A 26797-nucleotide genomic window follows, 5' to 3' on the forward strand; every position below is an offset into this window, starting at 1 on the left:
AGCAAAAAAAATGTATGGGCCCCCCCATCCCGGATCTCCCACATACCTCTCAGACCTCGCCGCCACATCCGCAGCTCCTCATGCACTTGCGACGGTTACGTGTAGGACTGAGCACAGACAGTTGGTCACTGGCAACGCATCTGTGCCAGTGTAGGAAATGTATGAATCTAAGTGTGGGTTCACACCTGAGCGTACTCTGTATGCGCTTTTTTCAGGCATTTTTATTGTGCGTTTACATACGTGCAAGGAAACAAGCAAACGCCCATTGTTGCGCGTTCCCGCTAAGTCTTTGTGCGGGAACGTGCGACAATACGCCCCAAAGAAGCTCCTGTACTTCTTGGGGCGTAGGGCGTTTTACAGCGCGTTCGTACGCGCTGTAAAACGCTCAGGTGAGAACCATGCCCATAGGGAATCATTGGTTTTTGCCTGTTGAGCGTTTTACAGCATGTAGGAACGCTCTGTAAAACGCTCAGGTGTGAACCTGGCCTAAATGTCTGTGTATTAAAGAAGATTTTTAAATTGTACAGGGGTCTGTAACACAGGAAGGTGAAAGTACATATCGTGGGGTGTTTATGTGTATTAGACAGAAGGTAGGGATATGTATCTTGTGTAGTTTGGGTATTAGGGAGAGTAAGGGGTATATATCTAGTGCTGATACACGTGTAGGTGAAGAGCGGCCCTGTATGAGCACTAGATATATACCCCTTACTCTCCCTAATACCCAAACTACACAAGATACATATCCCTACCTTCTGTCTACTACACATACACACCCCACGATATGTACTTTCACCTTCTTGTGTTACAGACCCCTCAGATAGGATTAGGTGGCTGTGTCTTTGCCAAAATCCCACTAACCATTACCACAAATGCAGCTGCGCCTGCCAGGCTTGAGCAGGTATATGTGTGAATATGGACTAGGGAAGATGCTGAGATCCGGCGGTAGCTCACTGTGAGGTACTGCCGGATCTCAGCATCTTCCATATTCACACATTTACCTGCTCAAGCCTGGCAGGAGCAGCTGCATTTGTGGTAATGGTTAGTGGGATTTTGGCAAAGACACAGCCACCTAATCCTATCTGAGGGGTCTGTAATACTTGTCCACTCTAGTCTCCAGTTACAGTACTCCACGTCTGACTCCACTCACTGACTGACGCTGCCGTCTGCCGCTTCGGTCGGACACACATCGCAACAGGGACAGACTCAGTCCCACTCCCCAGCCAGCCCTCACCTCAGCCACTTGAACCGACCGACGCGGTGAAGCCGTACCGTACTGCGCACGCCGCCAAGCCAGCCAGCCACCCACACTCCAGCTCGCCTCGCAGCTTCCTTGTACACGCCGCTTCCGCCTCCTCCACTTCCTGTGAACCACAGCCCAGACTGCCTCTCTGCCCTTGGCTCCGAGTCCGACCGCCCCCTATCACAGCGCCACGCCTGGGCCCGGCCCACTTGCCACATGATTTTATATTATTATTTTTTAAATCCTCAGTCGGCGGCGGGCCCCCAGTGGCGTAGGGCCCCATAGCCATTGCTATGGCTGCTATGGCGATCCCTACGCCACTGTAGTTACTAATAACATAATATTCCAGAATCACTTACTATTAGACTGACCCCATATTTAATAAGATTCAGCCCTTAGCAACCAGTCTGCATAAAACTGCAATTTCACTATTCAGTTAAGATGGCCGCCACTGCCCTCACCCTGAGGCTAATCCCGCCTGCCCTCACTAGCCAGTAACAATAGCCCCCCAAAAGTGTCAGTAACCACAGTGTCACGAGGGTGTCAAGAGCCACGTCTGACTCCGTTATACCCGTGGTCAGGAAGTCGCAGCGGGTGGCTGCGCGCTCTATGTCTAAAGATCACGGTGTTTCTTAGTGTTTGTTTTCTGTGTTTGCCTTGCTATCCTTTTTGTCTCACTCAGGGATCCGTAGCTTCTCCTCCTCAGCTGTTTCTTGTCTGCCACTCCCAAACTCCTTATATTCTCCTCTCACACTTCTCTTGTTGCCAGTTATAGAGCTTCCTGCCTGGACATCTATGCTGACCCACTGGAGCTGAGAATCTGGTTGTTGTTCCAGAGTGCTACCCTCCGGATCCCTGTTGGGCTTTTGTTGTCTCCTGTTGTTGCCCTCCTGGGATTATATGTTTAGTTTGTATTGTCTGTCCTCCCCTTGGTGTTTTCCTTTAGAGCTAGTGGTGCGGACTAGTGTTCCCACCGCCCTGTTCACTATCTAGGGCTTATCCTAGGGAAAGCCAGGGTTTTAGGCACGTGATCGGCGTACGGGTGAGGAACCCGTCTAGGGACGACAGGGCAGCCAGGCGCCAGTCGCAAGGTCAGTCAGGGGTCACCACCTTCCCTCTCACTAGGGCAGGGCCTCCCTCTTTTCCTCCCTCCGTGTCACGTATGTGACAGTTACGCCGATCGTGATATTATAACTGGCCCTTATTTTTTTTTTTGAGAAAAAAAAAAAAAAAAGAAAAAAAAATATATAATTTTTTTTTTCTCTACTTAGAATCCAATATGGATCCTATTGCTGCTTTGGCAAAACAGCTTCAAGGCCTGTCTTTGGAGGTGGCAGGATTGAAGGCGTCTGTCCTCCAACAGCAGCAGCAAATGCAGCAGACCGTAAGCCCAGCGGTTGCTATGGGTAACCAGGTTGTTACAGAACCCAAGGTTGTTCTTCCTGACAGATTCTCTGGGGGAAGGGACAAATTTGTGTTGTTCCGTGAGGCCTGCAAATTATATTTTAAGCTGCGCCCTTACTCCTCAGGTAATGAAGAACAGCGGGTGGGGATTGTTATTTCCCTGCTTCAGGGGGACCCGCAATCCTGGGCGTTCTCGTTACCCCCTGGTTCCCAGGCTCTCCGGTCAGTGGAGGGATTTTTTGGGGCTTTGGGTCTCATATATGATGACCCTGACCGTGTCGCCCTGGCTGAGTCGAAGTTACGGAGACTCCTACAGGGAGATCGGCCAGCAGAGGAGTATTGCTCAGAGTTCCGCAGGTGGGCTACGGATACTCAGTGGAACGACCCGGCTCTCAGGAGTCAGTTCTGCTCTGGGTTATCTGAAAGGGTTAAGGATGCGCTGGCGCTGTATGAGACCCCCCTTTCCCTTGATGCTGTTATGTCCCTCTCTATCAGGATAGATAGACGTCTTAGGGAGAGATCGAAAATTCCTGAGCAATCGGTAACCTCTCCCAAGCAGCAGTTAGTCTGTACTGACTTAGATGAGCCTATGCAGCTAGGAGGAACTTCTCGTCAGGTCCGTCCTCCTGAGGTTCGCCGTAGGTGGGGGGCTTGTTTTTTCTGTGAGGGGAAGGGTCATTTCATTAATGTCTGTCCCTCCTTTTCCCAAAAACAAAAGACCGTCGGAAAACTACTAACCCCAGGCTGTGCGGAGGATGTCAGCCGGGGGGTATACGTTTCCTCCATACGAACATCTCAATTTGTGTTGCCAGCGGTTATTGTTTTTGGTGTTAAGACAGAGTCTATTTATTTTTTTCTAGACAGTGGTGCAGGGGTAAATTTGATAGATGCCCATTTTGCCCGCACTATGGGTTTCTCTCTCTGTACGCTGCAGAGACCCATTCCCATATTCGCTATTGACTCTGCTCCTCTGTCTCAGAGAAACCTCACTCACGTTGTCCATAACTTACATCTTCGGGTAGGGGACCACCATAAGGAGCGTCTTTCATGTTACGTTCTGGAGGGCCTTCCCTCTCCTGTGGTATTGGGTCTTCCCTGGTTGGTAGCGCACAATCCAGTGGTGGATTGGCAGGCCAGGGAGATATTGGAGTGGAGTGAGCATTGCAGAGAGAATTGCTTAAATAACAATTGCTTAATCGCCTCCATAGCTTCCCTACCTACATTTATTTCGGACTTTGAGGACGTTTTTTCTGAAAAGGGTTGTCAGAAGCTACCACCTCATCGTCCTTATGATTGCCCGGTTAACCTGATTCCCGGTGCAAAATTACCCAAGTCCAGGTTGTATAATCTTTCGGGTCCCGAGAGACAAGCCATGAAAGATTATATCTCCGAGAGTCTGGCCAAGGGACACATCAGACCCTCTTCTTCACCCGTGGCTGCAGGGTTTTTCTTTGTTAAAAAGAAAGATGGGGGCCTGCGTCCTTGCCTAGATTTCCGTGAGCTAAACCGGATAACCGTCCGAGACCCATACCCTCTTCCTCTCATTCCTGACCTTTTTAATCAGATTGCGGGTGCTAGGTGGTTCTCCAAACTTGATCTTAGGGGGGCCTACAATCTGATTCGTATCAAGGAAGGGGATGAGTGGAAGACAGCTTTTAACACCCCTGAGGGGCATTACGAAAATTTAGTCATGCCTTTCGGTCTGACCAATGCCCCTGCTGTCTTCCAACATTTCGTTAATGATATTTTTAGTCATCTCATCGGCAGGTTTGTAGTCATATACCTAGATGATATCTTAATTTATTCGGCTGATCTGAAAACACATGAAGTACATGTCAGGCAAGTACTGCAGGTCCTACGGACGAATAAATTATATGCGAAAATTGAAAAATGTGTCTTCGCCGTTCAGGAAATACAATTCCTGGGATATCTATTATCTGCTTCAGGTTTCCGTATGGATCCTGGGAAGGTCCAGGCAATTTTAGATTGGGATCTTCCTGAGAACCTTAAAGCTCTACAACGGTTTTTGGGTTTCGCAAATTTCTACAGAAAGTTTATTAAAAATTATTCAGTGATCGTTAAACCCCTTACTGACATGACTAGGAAGGGGACTGATTTTTCTAAATGGTCTGACGCCGCTAAAATTGCATTTTCCTCTCTAAAAGAGAGATTTACCTCGGCACCTGTCCGAATTCAACCTGATGTCTCCCAGCCTTTTATTGTTGAAGTTGATGCGTCGGAGGTGGGAGTGGGGGCTGTATTGTCTCAGGGTCCGTCTCCTGGCAAATGGCGTCCTTGCGCTTTCTTTTCCAAAAAATTATCTGCAGCAGAAAAGAACTATGATATTGGAAATAGGGAACTGTTGGCGATTAAACTGGCCTTTGAAGAGTGGCGTCACTTCTTAGAGGGAGCAATCCACCCCGTCACGGTAATTACGGATCACAAAAACCTTCTGTACCTAGAATCGGCTAAGCGTCTCACCCCTAGACAAGCTAGGTGGTCGCTTTTCTTTACCAGATTTAACTTTGTAATCACCTATCGTCCTGGGGCAAAAAATACCAAGGCAGACGCATTGTCTCGTAGTTTCCCTGGAGGGGGTAATGTTAGTGATCCGGTACCTATTTTACAAAGAGGAGTGGTTGTCTCTGCTGTACACTCTGTTCTAGAGGGAAAGGTGTTAGAGGCCCAGGGGGACGCCCCGGCCTCTTGCCCCTCAGAGAAATTGTTTGTACCGTTAAACCTGCGTCTTGAGTTATTGAAGGAACATCATAATTCGGCACTTGCTGGGCACCCGGGTAGTAAAGCAACCTTGGAGCTATTGTCTCGTCATTTTTGGTGGCCAAGGTTGCGTCAGGATGTAATAGATTTCGTGTCTACTTGTTCTACTTGTGCACGCGCGAAAGTCTCTCATACACGTCCAGCAGGGTCTTTATTGCCACTTTTCATCCCCAATAGACCATGGACACATCTATCAATGGATTTCATCACTGACTTACCTTTGTCTGCGGGTAAAACAGTTATCTTGGTAGTAGTAGACAGGTTTAGCAAAATGGTACACTTTATTGCGCTACCCGCACTTCCTAATGCTAAGACTCTTGCTCAGGTGTTTATCAGTGAAATCGTGAAGCTTCACGGGGTCCCTTCCGATGTGGTTTCGGATCGGGGAACCCAGTTTATTTCTAAGTTTTGGAGAGCTTTTTGTACCCGTTTAGGGGTACACTTATCCTTTTCCTCAGCTTTCCATCCTCAGTCGAATGGACAGACTGAGCGTACCAACCAAAACCTAGAAACATATTTAAGGTGTTTTGCGTCTGAAAACCAAGAGGTGTGGTCATCATATTTACCGTTAGCCGAGTTTGCCATAAATAATCGCCGTCAGGAATCCACTGGCAAGTCACCATTTCTTGGTGCATACGGTTTTCATCCCCAATTTTGTACTTTCAAAGAGGGGGGGTCTTCTGGGGTTCCCGAAGAGGAACGGTTTTCTTCATCTCTTTCATCGGTATGGCAGAAGGTGCAAGCTAACTTGAAAAATATGAGTGGTAAATACAAATGCATGGCCGATAAGAAACGGTCGCCAGGTCCGGACCTAGGAGTGAATGACTATGTGTGGTTGTCTACTAGGAATATTAAGTTGAAGGTTCCCTCTTGGAAACTGGGTCCTAGGTTCATTGGTCCTTATAAAATTGTAGCCGTCATTAACCCTGTGGCTTTTCGCCTGGAGCTACCTCAGACTTTTAAGATCCATAACGTCTTCCATAAGTCGCTGCTCAAGAAGTATGTTCCACCTCTAGAACCATCACCGCTGCCACCTCCTCCTGTTGTTGTGGATGGTAATCTGGAGTTTCAAATATCCAGAATTGTTGATTCTCGTCGGGTCCGCCGGTCTCTTCAGTATCTGGTGCATTGGAGGGGTTACGGTCCCGAGGAAAGAATGTGGGTTCCAGCGTCAGAGGTAAACGCCAACAGGTTGATTCAGGCTTTCCATGTCTCTCATCCGGAGAGACCTGGTCCTGAGTGTCCGGAGGCCCCTCGTGAAAGGGGGGGTACTGTCACGAGGGTGTCAAGAGCCACGTCTGACTCCGTTATACCCGTGGTCAGGAAGTCGCAGCGGGTGGCTGCGCGCTCTATGTCTAAAGATCACGGTGTTTCTTAGTGTTTGTTTTCTGTGTTTGCCTTGCTATCCTTTTTGTCTCACTCAGGGATCCGTAGCTTCTCCTCCTCAGCTGTTTCTTGTCTGCCACTCCCAAACTCCTTATATTCTCCTCTCACACTTCTCTTGTTGCCAGTTATAGAGCTTCCTGCCTGGACATCTATGCTGACCCACTGGAGCTGAGAATCTGGTTGTTGTTCCAGAGTGCTACCCTCCGGATCCCTGTTGGGCTTTTGTTGTCTCCTGTTGTTGCCCTCCTGGGATTATATGTTTAGTTTGTATTGTCTGTCCTCCCCTTGGTGTTTTCCTTTAGAGCTAGTGGTGCGGACTAGTGTTCCCACCGCCCTGTTCACTATCTAGGGCTTATCCTAGGGAAAGCCAGGGTTTTAGGCACGTGATCGGCGTACGGGTGAGGAACCCGTCTAGGGACGACAGGGCAGCCAGGCGCCAGTCGCAAGGTGAGTCAGGGGTCACCACCTTCCCTCTCACTAGGGCAGGGCCTCCCTCTTTTCCTCCCTCCGTGTCACGTATGTGACAGTTACGCCGATCGTGATACACAGCCCTCCCCCTAAAGGGTTAATCTCCTGCAGCACAAAGGGGTCCTCTTACCACATGTTGCTTTCATTTATACACTGAGCAGACGGCAGATCTCCCTTCCCTGCTCTGCTCCAACTCTGCATTCTCCAGCTCTGCTGAGTGAGGGAGCGTCTGCCAAGCGCAGGGACAGGGAGAAGTGCACACAGCCCAGGCACTGTTATCAGCTGCTGGGGAGGACCTGGCTTTAATCATTTACTTACAGTCCCTGGCTGTCTTTAATTTGACCTTGCACGCTGTGCTTCTGCGTCCTCTGTCCTTCAACAGATAGACGGACCATGCCTAGCCACCTAATTTTAAGCACAGGTAAAAGTAGGCAGTACAGGGAACTAAACTGTGAAATTAAGGGGAAATTGAATACACAGTGAAAAGTTGAAATAGGGCCACCAAGGTGTTATTAATCACTACAATCCAATACTCCCAACAAAAAAAAAATGACAGTTATACTCAGGCTTCTGATATCGATGACCTATTCTCAAGGATAGGTCATTAAAATTGCATCAGTGTGGGCCCGACATCCTGCACCACCACTGATTAGCACCATTCATAGTGTAGTTCGAGACTTTTCTGCTTTCTGCTACCTTTTACAAAAAGTGGTTGGAGGAGGCGGGCTGCAGACAGGACCTCCATGGCCCAACTCATTTCACAACTATTTTGGGTGTACATTAGACCAGAAATTTACACAATTCCTTTGCCAACTCATCAAGCAGGTCTTTTTCCAAGAGTCATCTAAATGTTCTAGGAGAGTTGGCAAGTGTGCCATACAGGGAGATGTGCCCAACGCTGCAGCTCTGTCTCATTGAAGCAAATTTAACTGGAGGGAAAGCATGGGTGACAGTGGCTTTGAATCTGATTACAGGGTGCGTGGCATTTTTCTTGCATTTTAATACTCCACAAAAATTAAAATCCTTGAGAATCTTTTTTTTTATCACTATATACTGACTACTATAACTTTTTTGTAGGTGCAAGGAGCTGTGTAAGGGCTCATTTTTTGCGGGGTGATCTCTACTTTTCAGTGATACCAATTTTGAGTGTGAAGTTTTTTATCACTTTTTCTAAAAGAAATTATTGGGGAGTTGAAGTGACAAAAAATGGCGATTTTTTTCCCCCATTATACCATTTGCCGTATGCCATTAATATTGTTATATTTTAATTGTATGGGCATTTTTCGTATGCGGCAATGCCCATGATGTTTTTTTTTTATTGGTTAGGTATTTTTATTTTAAGGAAAGGGAGGTGATTTGAACTGATATTTTTTATTTTTTAATATTTGTAACTTTTTTTTAACCTTATTAAGTCACCCTGGGCATAACTGGCAATCATTAGATTGCCTATTGTGTTCATTGATGGCTATATAGCCATCATTGAACACTTAATTTTCAATATAGCAATAAAGTGCTGCCACCTAGTGGCCTGTATTGATATATTCCTCTAATAGACTCCAAAGCCTGCTTGAGGCTTCAGTCTATTAGAGCAGTGGTCCCAACCATCGGTCCACGGCCCAGGACCGGGCCCTGGATGACAAGGAGAAATGCAGGAGCCGGCAATCTCCATACCAGTATGACAATCCCTCAGGCAGCTGCTCCTAGCCAATCCCAGTGCTTCTCTCATATACACCTCATGTGAGAGCAGCCATAACAGGCCTGCTGATTAGTGGTTAGTAGTTAATGGTAAGACAAATGCTGATTGGCTATAAATGGATTAGGGCGGGGCTTAGCGCAGTCAGAAGTGTAGTGTTTTCAGGTTAGTGTGGCTTCCTATAAATTACTCGGGCTGGAGACTACCTGCAGTGCATTACCCTGTGTGCTGTGTGGGCCCTAGCTGCTGTCATGGGGTTGTCACTGTTACTGCCTGAGGTAGGTGATGCTTTGTGTTTGCATCATACAATAAGTTAGTTAAAGAAGCAGCCTATGGCCTTAAGTGCACTACAAAGCCCAGCAAGCCCTCAGCTATTTATGCCATGCAGACACTGAATAGATATTGTATGGATAGATTGTTGCCCCTTGCAGTATAATGTCACCATTTGGCCCACCCCATGCAGTATAATGTCACCATTTGGCCCACCTCATACAGTATAATGTTACCTTGTCCCCAGCCGCCTCATACAGTATAATGTCTTTGTGGCCCCATGCAATATAATGTCACATTGTGGCCCCACACAGTATAATGTCACCTTGGCCCCAGCAGCCTCATACATAGTTATATATTTTAATATGCACCTTGTGTTTTGTTATGCGTGTGAATCAGTCAGTGCCGACCAGAACCCCGCTGTATGGAAGGTGTTAACAGGGAGGGAGCTCCCTCCCTCTCCCATCGGGCGCTGCTGTGCCATTGCAGCCACCCGATACTTGACGGGATCACAGAGGTAGGGGGCTCCCTCCCTCATCAGTCGCTGCTCTGTTGTGGCAGCGCCCGATGGTTACCATGGCAAGCCTGATCAGGCTAAGTGTAAAGTCACAATACACTACAGTACACTACTGTAGTGTATTATGTAGGCATCACACCCACTGGATCTTCAATAACCAAGTGGGTCTGAGTTTTAATTTCTTCTTATAGCCGCACATTTATCACTGATTAAAAAAAAAATAATACACTACACATGTTTGATATCACTGTATCCGTAGCGATCTGATCTCTGAAAGGGTCATGTTACTTTTCCTGCACGGTGAACACCATAAAAAAAGAAAAAACTATCATAAAATTGAAATTTGCCCACCTCACTTTCCAAAGTGATCAAAAAAGTCGTATGTACGCCAAAAGGGTGCCAATCAAACCGTCACCTGATCCCACAAAAAAATGAGCCCCTACATGAGACAATCGCCTCAAAAAATAAAAAAAATATGGCTTTCAGACTATGGAGACACTGAAACATGTATTTATTTATTTTTTTAATGCTTTTATTGTGTTAAAGTAAAATAAATAAATAAAAAGTATACATATTAGGTATTGCCACATCCGTAAGTACCTGCTCTATAAAAATATCACATGACCTAACCACTCAGGGGAACACCGCAAAAAAATAAAATAAAAACGGTGCCAAAAAAGCAATTTTTTGTCACCTTACATCACAAAAAGTATAATACCAAGCAATAAAAAAGGCCCGTATCCGTAGTGATCTGATCTCTCAAAGGGTCATGTTACTTTCCCTGCACGGTGAACGCCATAAAAAAAGAAAAAACTATCATAAAATTGAAATTTTGCCCACCATACTTCCCAAAAAAGGTAATACAAGTGATCAAAAATTTTTTATGTATGCGAAAATGGTACCAATCAAACCGTCACCTGATCCCGCAAAAAAAGAGACCCTACCTAAGACAATCGGTCAAAAAATTAAAAAGCTATCACTCTCAGACAATGGAGACACTAAAATATGATTTTATATTTTTTTTTGCTTCAATACTGCTATTATTGTGCTAAAGTGAAATAAATAAATAAAAAATGTAGACATATTAGGTATCGCCGTGTCCGTAAGAACCTGCTCTATAAAAAATATTACATGACTTAACCCCTCAGGTAAACCCCATAACAAAAAATAAAAACTGTGCCAAAAAAGCAATTTTTTGTCACCTTACATCACAAAAAGTTTAATACCAAGCGATCAAAAAGTAATATGCACCCTAAAATAGTACCAATCAAACCGTCATCTCATCCCCAAAAAATGTATTAGGTTAGTACAATCCTATTTATATATACTTATTTTGTTTTTTTCAGTAGTATGATTAAGTGGTGAAAATTATTAGTGCCCCCCATTTTTGACTGTGGTATCTTATGTGCCCCCCTATATATTGGTTCTAGAGTCGCCACTGCTGATTGCAGTGATCGCACTCTGATTGCACATACAGAAACCCGGCAGATATTGCGTCCGCTGCAGGTGCAAGTGGGCGCCATGTTTAAAGTTTTGCTCTTACATGCACCAAGCTGAAACTGTACATTGTTGTTGCATTTTGAATATATGGAGCAAACTCAAATGCTGAACCTCCATATGTTGCGGGTGCCAGCTGTGCAATTTAACTGACACCCGGCTGCAATGACCAGGACTGGAAATAACTTTTATCTTTGTCATTTAATCCCTCAGATACTGAAGTCATTAGCAACCACAGCATCTGAGTGGTTAGACAGAGTGAGGAGACTCCTTCTGTCCTCTGATCAGAAACCAAATTGTGAAATCGCCAAGCTGTGACAGCCTAGGGCCTTGGGAAGACTCCCAGGCCTGTCATAGTAAGCTATCTATCAGGCCTCTTGCACACAAACATTTTGTTTTCCGTTTCCGTTCTGTTTTTTTGTGTTCCGTTTTCACTTCAATGGGTTCGCAAAACCAACGGAAGGTACTCCGTATGCATTCCATTTCCGTATTTCCGTTCAAAGATAGAACATGTCCTATTAATGCCCGCAAATTACATTCCGTGGCTCCATTCAAGTCAATGGTTCCGCCAAAAAAAACGGAAAGCATACGGAATGCATCCGTACATCTTCTGCATCCGTTCCGTTTTTGCAGAACCATCTATTGAAAATGTTATGCCCATCCCAATTTTTTTATGTACTTACTGTTTAAAGGGACACTGACAGGCCGAATAAGCATAATTAGCTGTATATATGACTGCACAGGTCTTCTATTGTGTAATAAAAACATATAAGTCTAACTCCTGTCCACCTTATGAAGACTGTAAAATGATGTTTTATAACCTGATAGAATTGCTCGTCTTTCTGCCCAAGGGGTGGCGTTTCAGCTTTACTTCTGCCCAGGCAGCCTCCCCCCAACTGCCGTTTTGAAGAGCCGCCCAGCTCATTAATATTCACTTCACTGGGCGGCTTCTACGCTGCTCAGAAAAGTGCCCGGCGCAGAATGCAGAGGCTCAAGCGGCCTCAAAGAAGCAGAGGGAACGCAGGCTCGATGTGATCCCGGCCAGTGAGGGTGCTGGGCGAATGCGCTGAAGCTCAAATGGAGTCCGATGCCCATAGCTTTGTATTGAGCATGCGCCGGATCTCGGAAAGTCGGGGACAGCAGAAGCCGCCCAGCGAAGTGAATATTGATGAGCTGGGCGGCGCTTCAGAACGGCGGTTGGGGGGAGGCTGCCTGGGCAGAAGTAAAGCTTAAACGCCGCCCCTTGGGCAGAAAGACGAGCAATTCTATCGGGTTATAAAACATCATTTTACAGTCTTCATAAGGTGGACAGGGGTTAGACTTATATGTTTTTAATACAGAATAGAAGACCTGTCCATACATATATACAGCTAATTATGCTTATTCGGCCTGTCAGTGTCCCTACATTAATGTATGTTTCCGTTTGCGATCCACAAAAACGGATCACAAACGGAAACCAAACAGAAAAACGGAACGGTAAAACAGAACGTAAATGGAAACACTACTGAAACAAAAACCCAGAAAAACGGATCAGTTAAAAACGGATTGCAAAATACTGAAAAGGCCATATGGTCGTGTGCAAGAGGCCTTAAGCTGTGCCTGTGGCATAACTTAATAGGCAGCTTAATAGGCAGAATCTGGTAGACTGCAATAACATAGTATGGTACAAGCGATCAGAAGATCGAACATTCAAGTCCCCTGAGGAGATTAAAAATTACAATATAAGGCCGAGCTCATGCGTGACTGATTAGCTGCAGAGTTTGCCATAACAGAATTCCGTGCAACAAATCTGCAGCATTGTACAGTTCCAGCAAAGTGGATGAGAATTTCATTTTTTTCGTGCAGTTTTTAATCATTTTTTTGGGATTTGTTTTGCTCTCTTTTGCCACCTGCCATTCATTCTATATTTCCAGAACTTCCATAGAGATGATTGGAGCAACAGAGTGCATTCCTGACCTGTGATTGGTGATCTATTAGTTATTCCCCTATCCTGCAATAGGGAATAACTTGTCAAAACCAGAATACCCCTTAGCAAACCAAACTGGGGATGAAGTTCTTATCTGCAGGACACTCTACTAGTTATACTCCATCTAATTATATGAATGATAAATGCTGGGTGATGGAGGTTCACCAATACAAATCAGTAGGAATGAAGATGTAAACCCCAATGATATCACTGAGAGGAGTGTGTGATCGCTCTTGTCTCTGCGTAGGAAGAAATTTTTGGTCTGTTACCCACTTTCAGTATTGCATCATGGAGCCAGAGACATCAACATTGCTTAGACACTAGTAAAGGGCATTATTCACAACATGGTGACAAATGATATCACATGTCTGGAAGGCTCAAATGTCGGCATTTTTGCAGGGCTGGCTCTGCCCCCCGTCTCTCAGTACAGTATCCACACAATACCTAAAAAGCACCCAGACAGCACATATTCAGCAACTATACAGTACACAAAGTACCCACACCATATACATACAGTATTAACCTACTACACAGTATACATAAAGCACCCACACCATACTCATACAGAACACTTTTAACATGTACTGTATGTACAGTACACATACAGCACTCACCAGGAGCATTGCTAGGGTCTCAAAAGATCCAGGGCCCAAGCCCCAATGCATATTGGCCAATTCTCTATAGTGGCCGCTTTCCTCTGGTGGAGTAGAGAAGTCAGGGGCAATCCAGGCCTTGTTCATTTTTATAAGAGTCAACCTATCAGCATTTTCAGTTGACAGGTGGATGTACTTATCAGTTATAATGCCCCCAGCTGCACTAAATACCCGCTCTGACAAAACGCTGGCGGCAGGGCAGGCCAGCACCTCCAAGGCGTAGAGCGCCAGCAACTTGGACACCCAGTAGTTGTAAGGCACAGTGGGATCATTGAGGACTCTGACACGGTTTGCTACGTGCTCCTTCATCATCTACAACATTTTTCCCTCCTTGTGACACTAGGCCGCGCATCAGGGTGTGGGTGCTGGTGGGGTGTCATAAAACTGTCTCAGGCTTTGGAGAGCATTGCCCTGCCTTTGTTGGAACTGCTGTGTGTTCCCCTCCTCGGTTGCCCAAGGAACTACGTACTCTGCTGCCCGTTTTGTCACCTGGGAAATTTTAGGAGCAATTTTTCCACAAGGACCTTCTGATATTGCACCATTTTGGTCGTCTTTTCCACCACAGGAATGAGAGATGAGAAGTTCTCTTTGTAGCGGGGGTCGAGAAGGGTGAACAGCCAGTAATCGGTGTTGTCCAAAACGCGTGGGTCGCTGGAAAGGCAGCCTAACATAAAGTCAGCCATGTGTGCCAGAGTCCCAACAGGCAAGATTTCTCTGTCATCATCAGGAGGATGACTCTCAATCTCCTCATCCTCTTCCTCCTCTTCTGCCCATCCACGCTGAACAGATGGAATTAAACTTCTATGGGTACTACCCTCTGTAGCAGGGGCAACCATCTCCTTCTCCTCATCATCATCCTATTTGCGCTGAGAAGACGAACTGAAGGTGATCTGGCTATCACCCTGTGTAATGTCTTCCCCCATTTCCACCTCTTCCACATGCAAAGTGTTGGCCTTAATCGTGAGCAGCGAGCGTTTGAGTAGACACAGAAGTGGGATGGTGACGCTGATAATAGCATTATCACCGCTCAATGTCTGTGTTGATTCCTCAGAGTTTCTTAAAACCTCACAGAGGTCAGACATCCATGCCCACTCCTCACTTGTGAAGAGCGGAAGCTGACTGGAAAGGTGACAACCACGTTGAAGCTGGTATTCCACTACTGCCCTCTGCTGCTCACAAAGCCTTGCCAACATGTAGAACGTTAAGTTTCAGCGCGTGCTCACATCGCACAACAGTCGGTGAGCTGGCAAATGTAAGCGCTACTGCAGCATTGCCAGAATGGCGGAAGCTGTCGATGACTTGCGGAAATGGGCGGCGTTCCTTCACCAGTAGCTCAGGCAAATGGAGCCAGTGACCGCTGAACCACTAAGTTGAAGACGTGGGCTAGGCATGGGATGTGTGTGAGCTTGCCGAGATCCAAAGCCGCCACCAAGTTACGGCCATTATCAGACAAAACCATGCCTGGTTGTAGGTTGAGTGGCGAGAGCCACAGCTCAGTCTGGTCTCTCAACCCCTCTGCAGAGGTGTGCTGTTTGAGACCTAAGCAGATCAACTTAAGCACGGCCTGTTGCCACTTCCCCACTGTAGTGCTACACTGCTTCCAGCTACCGACTGATGGCTGACTGGTGCTGTAAGAGGATAATTCTGAAGTGGAGGAGGAGGCGGAGGAGGAGAAGTGGGGGTTGTAGCCACTAACGTAGGTGGTGGCGGAAACCCTGATGGAATTAGGGCCTGCAATCCTTGGCGTCGGTAGCACCTGTGCCATTCCAGGGTACCACTCACTCCCGGCCTCCACAACGTTCACCCAGTGTGCTGTCAGAGAAATGTAGCGTGCCTGGCCGAAAGCACTTGTCCATGTGTCAGTGGTTAAGTGGACCTTCCCAGTAACTGTGTTGGTCAGGGCACGGGTGATGTTACGGGACACATGCTGGTGTAAGGCGGGCACGGCACACCGTGAAAAATAGTGGCAGCTGGGGACTGCGTAACGAGGGACGGCCTCCGACATCAGGTTGCGGAAGGCCTCAGTGTCCACAAGCCTAAATGGCAACATTTCCAGGGTCAGTAATTTGGAAAGTTGTGCTATGGCCTGTCGGTGGGTGGTTGGGTATTTGTGCTTGCGTTTAAATGCCTGGGGTAAGGACATTTGTACGATGCTCTGGAACACAGAAGTGGATGTGGTCGCTGATAGTGCTTGCGAAGGTAGAGTTGCACGGCGGGCCTGCGCCTTCGACAGGGGATTGGCCAGAAAGTAACACAGGGCAGGAGGAGGTAGTGGTGTGACCCGCAGACACAGATTGTGGACCCAAGCGTTCGGCCCACCTACTACGGTGCTTTGATGCCATGTGGCGGATCATGCTTGTGGTGGTGAGGTTGCTAGTGTTCACGCCCCTGCTCATTTTTGTATGGCACAGGTTGCAAATTACAATTCTTTCGTCCTCCGCAATTTCCTCAAAAAAGTGCCAGACTGCGGAACACCTACCCCTTGGCAAGGTAGATTTCTGCAAGGGGTTGCTCTGGGGAACAGTTGCAGGCCTGTTTGGTGTGGCCCACCTTCTACTTTTTGACACCCAACTGCCTCTTCCAGCCTGTTGCAGTGCTGCGTATCCCTTCCCTTCTGTACTGCTGTCCTCGCTTTGCTTGCCACCTTCCCAGGTTGGGTCAGTGACTTGATTGTCCACCTCTTCCATTTCCTCACTCTGCTCATCCTCCTGACTTGTTGACCTAACAACAACCTCAGTTATTGACAACTGTGTCTCATCCTCATCATCAACCTATTGAGACACTAATTGCTGTTGACTTATTGGCAACTGTGTCTCATCATCATCATCCACCTCGTGAAACACTAATTGTCGTTCCCCACTGTCATCTTCTTGTGACTGTGGATGCTCAAGAGTTTGGGAATCAGGGCACAATATCTCATGTCCCTCTTCAAGAGGGCTTGTCGAGAGGCCCAAATGAAGGAATGGCGCTGAAAAGAGCTCCTTGGAATATCCGAGTGTGGGATCACTTTGTCAAGACTCTCCATGGTGGGAGGAAGGAGGATCAGGGTGAGGATTGTGTTGACAAGACTCTTGGCTACTGATACTGGACCTGGTGGAAGACAGGGTGGTGCTTAACCGACTGGAAGCATTATCTTCTGCAATCCAACCGACCACCTAGTCGCACAGGTCTGACTTCGAGAGCGTTGTCCTGCACCGCCCTGCAAACTGGGACATGAAGCTAGGTATCGTGGATGATTGTTTTTCTTGTGCTCTGGCAGCAGGCACAGTTTCAACGCGCCCAGGGCCACGGCCTCTGAGTGCACCTTTTGCATCACAGCCACTTCCCTGTCCCTTACTGCTCGCCTTCTTCATATTAAATGTTATATATGCTTGAAAGTATGTCACACGTACAGTAGCGTAGGATTTGTAAGTGTATGCGCAAAAAAATTAAAAGGGTATTCGGGATGTGGAAACGTCACACAGGAGATATACCCCAGATAATGTCAATGCTGTCACTAGCGGCTAGTAAAAAATTACAGGGAATGTCACAGGTATTTGGGATGTGGAAACGTTGCACAGGAGAAATAACGCAGATAATGTCGCTGATGTCACCAGCGGCTAATAAAAAATTAAAGGGAATGTCACAGGTATTTGGAATGTGGAAACGTCACCCTGGAGATATACCGCAGATAATGTCAATGCTGTCACCAGCGGCTTATAAAAAATTACAGGGATTGTCACAGGTATTTTCTATGTGGAAACATTACACAGGAGAAATACCGCAGATAATGTCAATGAGGTCAGCAACGGCTAATATAAAATTACAGGGAATGTCACAGGTATTTTGGATGTGGAAACGTTACACAGGAGAAATACCGCAGATAATGTCGCTGATGTCAGCAGCGGCTAATATAAAATTACAGGGAATGTCACAGGTATTTGGGATGTGGAAACGTTACACAGGAGAAATACTGCAGATAATGTCGCTGATGTCACCAGCGGCTAATAAAAAATTACAGGGAATGTCACAGGTATTTGGGTTGTGGAAACATTACACAGGAGATGTACCCCAGGTAATGTCATTGTCTGCAGCGCACACTATCTACGGAAAAAGTACACTGGATGTCACTAATATTTTTGGGATGTGCACACGTTACACAGGAGATGTAGTGCAGATAATGTTAGTGTCCACAGCGGACATCATCTACGGAAAAAGTACACTGGATGTCACGGATATTTTTGGGATGCGCACATGTTACACAGGAGATGTAGCGCAGATAATGTTGCTGTCTGCAGCGGCCAAACTATTGCAGGATGCGCTAAAAATAGATATTGCTGCCACACACAATAAAGACTTTTGGGTCTGTAAAGTTTTAGCAATTTACCGCAGGTTGCACTAAAAATATATATTGCTGCTGCCACACACAATAATAGTCCTTAAAAGGACTTTTGGGTCTCTGACAAGTTTTTCAACTGAAAAAAAGAAAATTTCACTCCCTACACTATCTTTCCCTTCTTCAGCACAGCTCTGACTAACACTGAGCCGAACACGTGTCACGGGGTGCTATATAGCACCCTATGACGCGTTCCGGCCTGCCAATCACTGTAATACCAGTAACCAACGTGGCTATGGCATTACAGTGAAGGGCAGTACTTACCTGCACGTTTATTGGCTGCATAGCAGCCAACAAACGTGCGGGGAAGAGACTCGAGCATTGCGCTCAAGCACATGCGTATTCGGCCAAATACCGCCAAGTGCCGAGCATCAAGATGCTCGAAGCAAACTGGTGTTCGGCCGAGCATGCTCGATCAACACTAATAAAGACCAATTGAAAAATATATATATTTTAGCCCAAAATTAGTAAAATGCAATCATAAACAAATACCCTCAAAGGTGTCCATAGCTTTTAACCCCATAAGGACCCAGCCATTTTTCAAATTTTTTTGCAAATCTGTGTCACTTTATGTGGTGATAACTTTAAAACAATTTTACTTATGCAAACCATTCTGAGATTGTTTTCTTGTCACATATTGTACTTCATGACAGTGATACATTTGAGTCAAAATATTTAATTTTTACTTATAAAAAAATACCAAATTTACCAATAATTTAAAAAAATTTGCAATTTTCTAAATTTCAATTTCTCTGCTTTTAAAACAGATAGTGATACCTCCTAAAATTGTTATTACGGTACTTTACATTTCCCATATCTCGACTTCATATTTGGATCATTTTATAAATGACATTTTCTTTTTGTGGGATGTTAGAAGGCTTAGAAATTTAGAAGCAAATCTTTAAATTTTTCCTAAAATTTCCAAAATCCACTTTTCGCTTTGTGAAGCTTACATAATAGAAACCACCCATAAATGGCCCCAACTTTGTTAACCCTTTAGGTGTTCCTCAAGAATTAAAGGAAAATGTAAATGAAATTTCAGAATTAATTTTTTTTTGCAGATTTCACACAACCGTATGGCTTTTTCAGTGTTTTGCGGGCCGTTTTTTCCAGATCCGTTGTTCCGTTTTTTGTTTCCGTTGTGTTTCCGTTTCATTTTCGTTTTTCTGTAAGGCATATATAGTATACAGTAATTACATAAAAAACATTTTCAATAGATGGTTCCGCAAAAAACGGAACGTATATGGAAGACATACGGATGTATTTCCGTATGTGTTCTGTTTTTTTGCGGACCCATTGACTTGAATGAAGCCACGGAACGTGATTTGCGGGCAATAATAGGACATGTTCTATCTTTCAACGGAACGGAAATACAGAAACGGAATGCATACGGAGTACATTCCGTTTTTTTGTGTAACCATTGAAATGAATGGTTTCGTATACGGACCATATACGGAAAGCAAAAAAGGCGTGTGAAAGAGGCCTTAATAAATTTTTTCCAGTAGCAAAGCAAGGGTTAACAGCCAAACAAAACTCAATATTTATTACCCTGATTCTGGAACGCCATATGGTTTTTAGAGGGCAGATTTCACTGGGATAATTTTAAGTTGCCTTGTCTCATTTGAAGACCCCCTGATGCACCCCTAGAGTAGAAACTCCAAAGAAAAGACCCCATTTTGGAAAATACGGGATAAGGTGGCATTTTTGTTGGTACTATTTTAGGATACATATTTTTGGTTGCTCTATATTACACTTTTTGTGACAAAAAATAGCTGTATTGGCACCGTTTTAATTTTTTGTTATTTACAATGTTCATCTAACAGGTTAGATCATGTGGTATTTTTTTTAGAGCAGGTTGTTACGGATGCAACAATACCAAACATGACTACTTTTTTTTGTTTTTTGTTTCAGTTTTACATAATAAAGCATTTTTTGAAAAAAAAGATTTTTTGGGTGTCTCCATATTCTGAAAGCCATATTTTTTTTTGGGGGCCAATGTCTTATGTAGGGGCTAATTTTTTTTGGTATGAGATTACGGTTTGATTGGTACTATTTTAGGGTGCATATGACTTTTTGATCGCTTGGTATTACACATTTTGTGATGTAAGGTGACAAAAATTGCTTTTTTGACACCCTTTTTTTTAACAGTGTTCATCTGAGGGGTTAGTTCATGTGATATTGTTATACAGCAGGTTCTTACATAAGCGGCGATACCTAATATGTATACTTTTTTTTATTTATTCAAGTTTTACACTATAACAGCATTTTTTAAACAAAAAAAACATGATTTAGTGTCTCCATATTCTGAAACCAATAGTTTTTTTTTATTTTTTAGGAGATTGTCTTATGTCAGGCCTTATTTTTTGCAGAATGAGATGACAGTTGGTTTGGTATTATTTTGGGGTGCGTATGACTTTTTGATCGCTTGGTATTACACTTTTTAGAGGTGACAACAAAATGTTTTTTTCAGCACCGTTTTTATTTTTCACCTGAGGGATTAGCTTGTGTGATATTTTTATAGAGTCGGACGATATGGACACAGCGATACCTAATATTTTTTTTACTTCATTTTGGGAAAAGGACGCTTTTTCTTTTTTGTACTTGAAACTTAATTTTTTTTGTAAAACTTTATTTTGTTAACTTCCTTTTTCACTTTATTTTTTGTCCCACTCAACTTTTGGGGGTCTGATCCCCTTTACAATGCATTACAATACTTCTGTATTTTAATGCATTGGCTGTAAGTGTATTACACACTATAATACACTTGCATCTTCCTGCCTGTGAGATCTGGGGGGCTGGATCTCACGGAAAACAGCCACGATGCCTAAGGAAGGCATTGGGCTGTCTTCCCTGCCATCGGGTCCCAGTCACAGCAGCTCGGGGATCTGATGGCAGCCCCCTCCCCATACATCGCACGTGCCGCAGCCAGTGCTGACCGCGGCAGTGCAAGGGTTAATGCGCCGGCATCAGGGTTTTCACCAATGCCGGCGCATACAGCAGGGGTCCGGCTATCAGTGACTGCCGGACCCCTGCCACTGAACGGGCGGGCGCAGCTCCTTCACCCGATCGTTCAGCATGCAGTACATGTGCGTCACTGGTCTTTAATTCCCGGCCAGATATGACGTACATGTATGTCATGGGTCCTTATGGGGTTAATAATACATCAGTGGGATCGCTAGAGGTCTATGGATAAGGTTCATAAGGTGATCTTGCACCATATGCAGCGGGTGCAGACTTTATAATACAACCGCTGATAACACTGACCTCTCAGTTGTCTCAGTCAAGAGCATGGCATCTGAGCCCCATCGCAAGTCTCCAGTCGGTTGCTATGATAGCCTGGGGTTTATGAAGGCTCCCAGGCCTGTTATAGTAATCTACCTGCAAAGCTGTGCCTGAGACAAAGCCTGGGAGGCATCCTGTAAAAATCCCATATACTGTAATAGTATTCTATTGCACTCTATGATACAAGCATTCAGAAGATTGCATGTTCAAGTCCCCTAAGGCAACTAAAAAGTCCATTGAAAAAATATTTTAAAAATTAAAAAACATGATATTATTGCCCTTCCCTTCACAAAAAAATGAATAAAAAGTCATCAAAAAGTCATATACAGTGCCTTGAAAAAGTATTTATACCCCTTGAACTTTTCAACATTTCTTCACATTACACCCACAAACAAATGTATTTTATTGAGATTTTTTATGATAGACCAACACAAAGTAGCAAACGTGTGAAGTAAAAAGAAAATGATACATAGTTTTCAAAAGTTTTAATAAATATAAATCTGGAAAGTGTGCCATGCATTTGTATTCAGCCCCTCAGGACCACCTTTCGCTGCAATTACAGCTGCAAGTCTTTTGGGGTATGTCGCTACCAGTTTTGCACATCTAGAGGCTGACATTTTTGTCCATTTTTCCTTGCAAAATAGCTCTAACTCAGTCAGATTGGATGGAGAGCGTCTGTGAACAGCAATTTTCAAGTCTTGCCACAGATTCTCAATGAGATTTAGGTCTGGAATTTAACTGGGCCATTCTAACACATGGATATGCTTTGCTCTCAGCAATTCCATTGTAGCTCTGGCTGTATGTTTAGGGTCATTGTCCTGGAAGATGAACCTCAATATCCCTAAAACTCCTTCCCTCATCAGCAATAAACTATATACCTTTAGAAGCTGTATGGCATTTTCTTGCTGCAATGTGCACATAATCAGAGCAAAAAAGCTGAGGTTTATTTAAAATGGAACGAATTCTTGGGGGATCAGAAGAACATGCTTGTTAGGTCTCAGATGTTCACATACGAGTGCTGTAAAAGTGTGGAATGGGAAGCACCTGGATTAAACACTGATCCATTATAGACAATTGGCCACTTCACTTGACTAATGCTTTCCAATGTCACAGCCATGATAGATAAGTGGCACGTTTTCTTGAGTAGAGTAGTATAAGTACTAGTCTATCAGCCTATTGCATAACATACAGTGATTACATAAAAACTGGAGAGGAGATTAAACAGCTTATAAGTAAAAATCTGTTTACTTGCATCTAGAAGTACACAGCTTTATTAATGAGCTCAGATTTCACACTGTCATTGGCTGAGGAGGCAATGAAATGTTATCTGCGTGGAAAGATTTCTCACAATCCAAGAGGTCACCTTGGTTTATGGGCATGGATAAAGCTCTGGAAAACTTTGCTTCCACAGAACATGCAGCCTTAGTGATCCGGCAAGCAGTTCCACAAAACGTATGCCAACTGATGGCATTAGTAAGACTGATCAGGATCCTGATTAGTCTTAAAAATGCCTGATCAGTCAAAAACCTAAACCCTGGCTTTCCCTGAAATGAGCCCTAGATAGTGAACGGGCCGGTGGGATCGCTAGTCCTCACCACTGCACTAAGAGGGAAACACCAGGGAGAGGCCAGACAAACACCCAGGTGGATGACAACAACTGTCCACAAAGGTCCAACAGGGCTCCGGAGGGTAGCGTTCTGAATCAACAGTCAGAGAACGCAGCAACACAGCTCCAGTGGGTCAGGATAGATGTCCAGGCAGGAAGCTCTATCTCTGGCAACCAGAGAAGTGTGAGAGAGGAATATAAGGAGGTTTGGGAGTGCTGGACAAGGAACAGCTGAGGAGAAGGAGCTACGGATCCCTGAGTGAGCCAAAAGGGTTTGCAAAGCAAACCCAGAAAGCTACCATAAGGAAAACAGCCCTATCTTAAATAGAGCGTGCAGCCAACCGCTGCGACTTCCTGACCCGGGGTATAACGGAGTCAGGCGTGGTTCTCGATACCCTCGTGACAGTACCCCCCTCTCTACGAGGGGCCTCCGGACACTCAGGACCAGGTCTCTCAGGATGAGAGGCATGAAAAACCCGAACTAACCTGTCGGCGTTTACCTCAGACGCAGGAACCCACATTCTTTCCTCGGGACCGTAACCTCTCCAATGCACCAAATATTGAAGAGAGCGGCGGACCCGACGAGAATTAACAATTTTGGATATCTGAAATTCTAGATTACCATCCACGACAACAGGAGGGGGTGGCAGCGGTGATGGTTCTAGAGGTGGAACATATTTTTTGAGTAACGACTTATGAAAAACATTATGAATTTTAAAAGTCTGAGGTAACTCCAGGCGAAAAGCCACGGGGTTGATGATGGCTACAATTTTGTAAGGGCCAATAAACCTAGGACCCAGTTTCCAAGAGGGAACCTTCAATTTAATATTCCTAGTAGACAACCACACATAGTCATTCACTCCTAGGTCCGGACCTGGCGACCGTCTCTTATCAGCCATGCATTTGTATTTCCCTCCCATATTTTTCAAGTTAGCTTGCACCTTCTGCCATACCGATGAAAGAGATGACGAAAAACGTTCCTCTTCGGGAACCCCAGAAGACCCCCCCTCTTTGAAAGTACAGAATTGGGGATGAAAACCATATGCACCAAGAAATGGTGACTTGCCAGTGGATTCTTGACGACGATACATCCAATACATCCTGACGCAACCTTGGCCACCAAAAACGACGAGACAATAGCTCCAAGGTTGCTTTACTACCCGGGTGCCCAGCAAGTGCCGAATTATGATGTTCCTTTAATAATTCGAAACGTAGGTTCAACGGTACAAACAATTTCTCTGAGGGGCAAGAGACCGGGGCGTCCCCCTGGGCCTCTAACACCTTCCCCTCCAAAACAGAGTGTACCGCAGAGACAACCACTCCTCTTTGTAGAATGGGCACCGGATCACTCACATTACCCCCTCCAGGGAAACAACGAGATAGTGCATCAGCCTTGGTGTTCTTTGCCCCAGGACGATAGGTAATAACAAAGTTAAACCTGGTAAAAAATAGCGACCACCTAGCCTGTCTAGGGGTGAGACGCTTAGCTGATTCGAGGTACAGGAGATTTTTGTGGTCCGTAATCACAGTGACGGGGTGGACTGCCCCCTCTAAGAAGTGGCGCCACTCCTCAAACGCAAGTTTAATAGCTAATAGTTCCCTATTGCCAATATCGTAGTTCTTTTCTGCTGCAGATAGTTTTTTCGAAAAGAAAGCACAAGGACGCCATTTGCCAGGAGACGGACCCTGAGACAGCACCGCCCCCACTCCCACCTCTGACGCATCGACTTCAACAATAAAAGGCTGAGAGACATCAGGTTGGACTAGTACAGGTGCTGAGGTAAACCTCTCTTTTAGAGAGGAAAAAGCAACTTTAGCGGCGTCAGACCATTTAGAAAAATCAGTCCCCTTCCTAGTCATGTCAGTAAGCGGTTTTACAATAAGTGAATAATTTTTAATGAATTTCCTATAGAAATTCGCGAAGCCCAAGAACCGTTGTAGTGCTTTGAGGTTCTCAGGAAGATCCCAATCTAAAATTGCCTGGACCTTCCTAGGATCCATACGGAAACCTGAAGCAGATAAAAAATAACCCAGGAATTGTATTTCCTGAACGGCGAAGACACATTTTTCAATCTTAGCATATAATTCATTCGTCCGTAGGACCTGCAGTACTTGTCTGACATGCTCCTCATGTGTTCTCAGATCAGACGAATAAATTAAAATATCATCTAGGTATATTACCACAAACCTGCCGATTAGATGACTAAAAATGTCATTAACGAAATGTTGAAAGACGGCAGGAGCATTGGTCAGACCGAAAGGCATAACTAGATTTTCATAATGCCCCTCAGGGGTGTTAAACGCTGTCTTCCACTCATCCCCCTCCTTAATACGAATCAGATTGTAGGCCCCCCTAAGATCAAGTTTGGAGAACCACCTAGCACCCGCAATCTGATTAAACAGGTCAGGAATGAGAGGAAGAGGGTATGGGTCTCGGATGGTTATCCAATTTAATTCGCGAAAATCTAAGCAAGGACGCAGGCCCCCATCTTTCTTTTTAACGAAGAAAAACCCTGCAGCCACGGGTGAAGAAGAGGGCCTGATGTGTCCCTTAGCCAAGCTCTCGGAGATATAATCTTTCATGGCTTGTCTCTCTGGACCCGAAAGATTATATAACCTGGTCTTGGGTAATTTTGCGCCGGGAATAAGGTTAACCGGGCAATCATAAGGACGATGAGGTGGTAACTTCTGACAACCCTTTTCAGAAAAAACGTCCTCAAAATCCGAAATAAATGTAGGTAGGGTAGTTATGGAGGCAACTAAGCAATTGCTATTTAAGCAATTTTCTCTGCACTGCTCACTCCACTCCAATATCTCCCTGGCCTGCCAATCCACTACTGGATTGTGCGCTACCAACCAGGGAAGACCCAGCACCACCGGAGTGGGAAGCCCCTCCAGAACATAACCTGAAAGAATCTCGTTATGGTGGTCCCCTACCCGAAGGTGTATATTATGAACAATGTGGGTGAGGTTTCTCTGAGACAGGGGAGCAGAATCAATAGCAAATATGGGAATGGGTCTCTGTAACGTACAGAGAGACAAACCCAAAGTGCGGGCAAAATGGGCATCTATCAAATTTACCCCCCGCTCCACTGTCTAAAAAGAAAGAAATAGTCTCCGTCTTATCACCAAAAACAATAACCACTGGCAACACAAATTGCGATGTACGTATGGAGGAGACGTATACCCCCCGGCTGACATCCTCCACACAGCCTGGGGTTAGTAGTTTTTCCGACGGTCTTTTGTTTCTGAGGAAAGAAGGACAGACATTAATGAACTGACCCCTCTCCCCACAAAAAAAACAAACCCCATGCCTACGGCGAGCCTCAGGAGGACGGACCTGACGAGTAGTTCCTCCTAGCTGCATAGGCTCGTCTAAGTCCGTACAGACTAACTGCTGCTTGAGAGGAGTTACCAATTTCTCCGGTTCTTTCAACCTGTCCCTAAGGCGTCTCTCTATATGGATAGAAAGGGACATAACCGCATCAAGGGAAAAGGGGGTCTCATATAATGCAAGCGCATCCTTAACCCTTTCGGATAACCCAGAGCAGAACTGACTCCTGAGAGCCGGGTCGTTCCATTGGGTATCCGTAGCCCACCTACGGAATTCAGAGCAATACTCCTCTACCGGCCGTTCTCCTTGTAAGAGTCTCCGTAATCTT

Source organism: Bufo gargarizans, chromosome 1 (genome assembly GCF_014858855.1).
Source record: "Bufo gargarizans isolate SCDJY-AF-19 chromosome 1, ASM1485885v1, whole genome shotgun sequence".
NCBI lineage: Eukaryota > Metazoa > Chordata > Amphibia > Anura > Bufonidae > Bufo > Bufo gargarizans.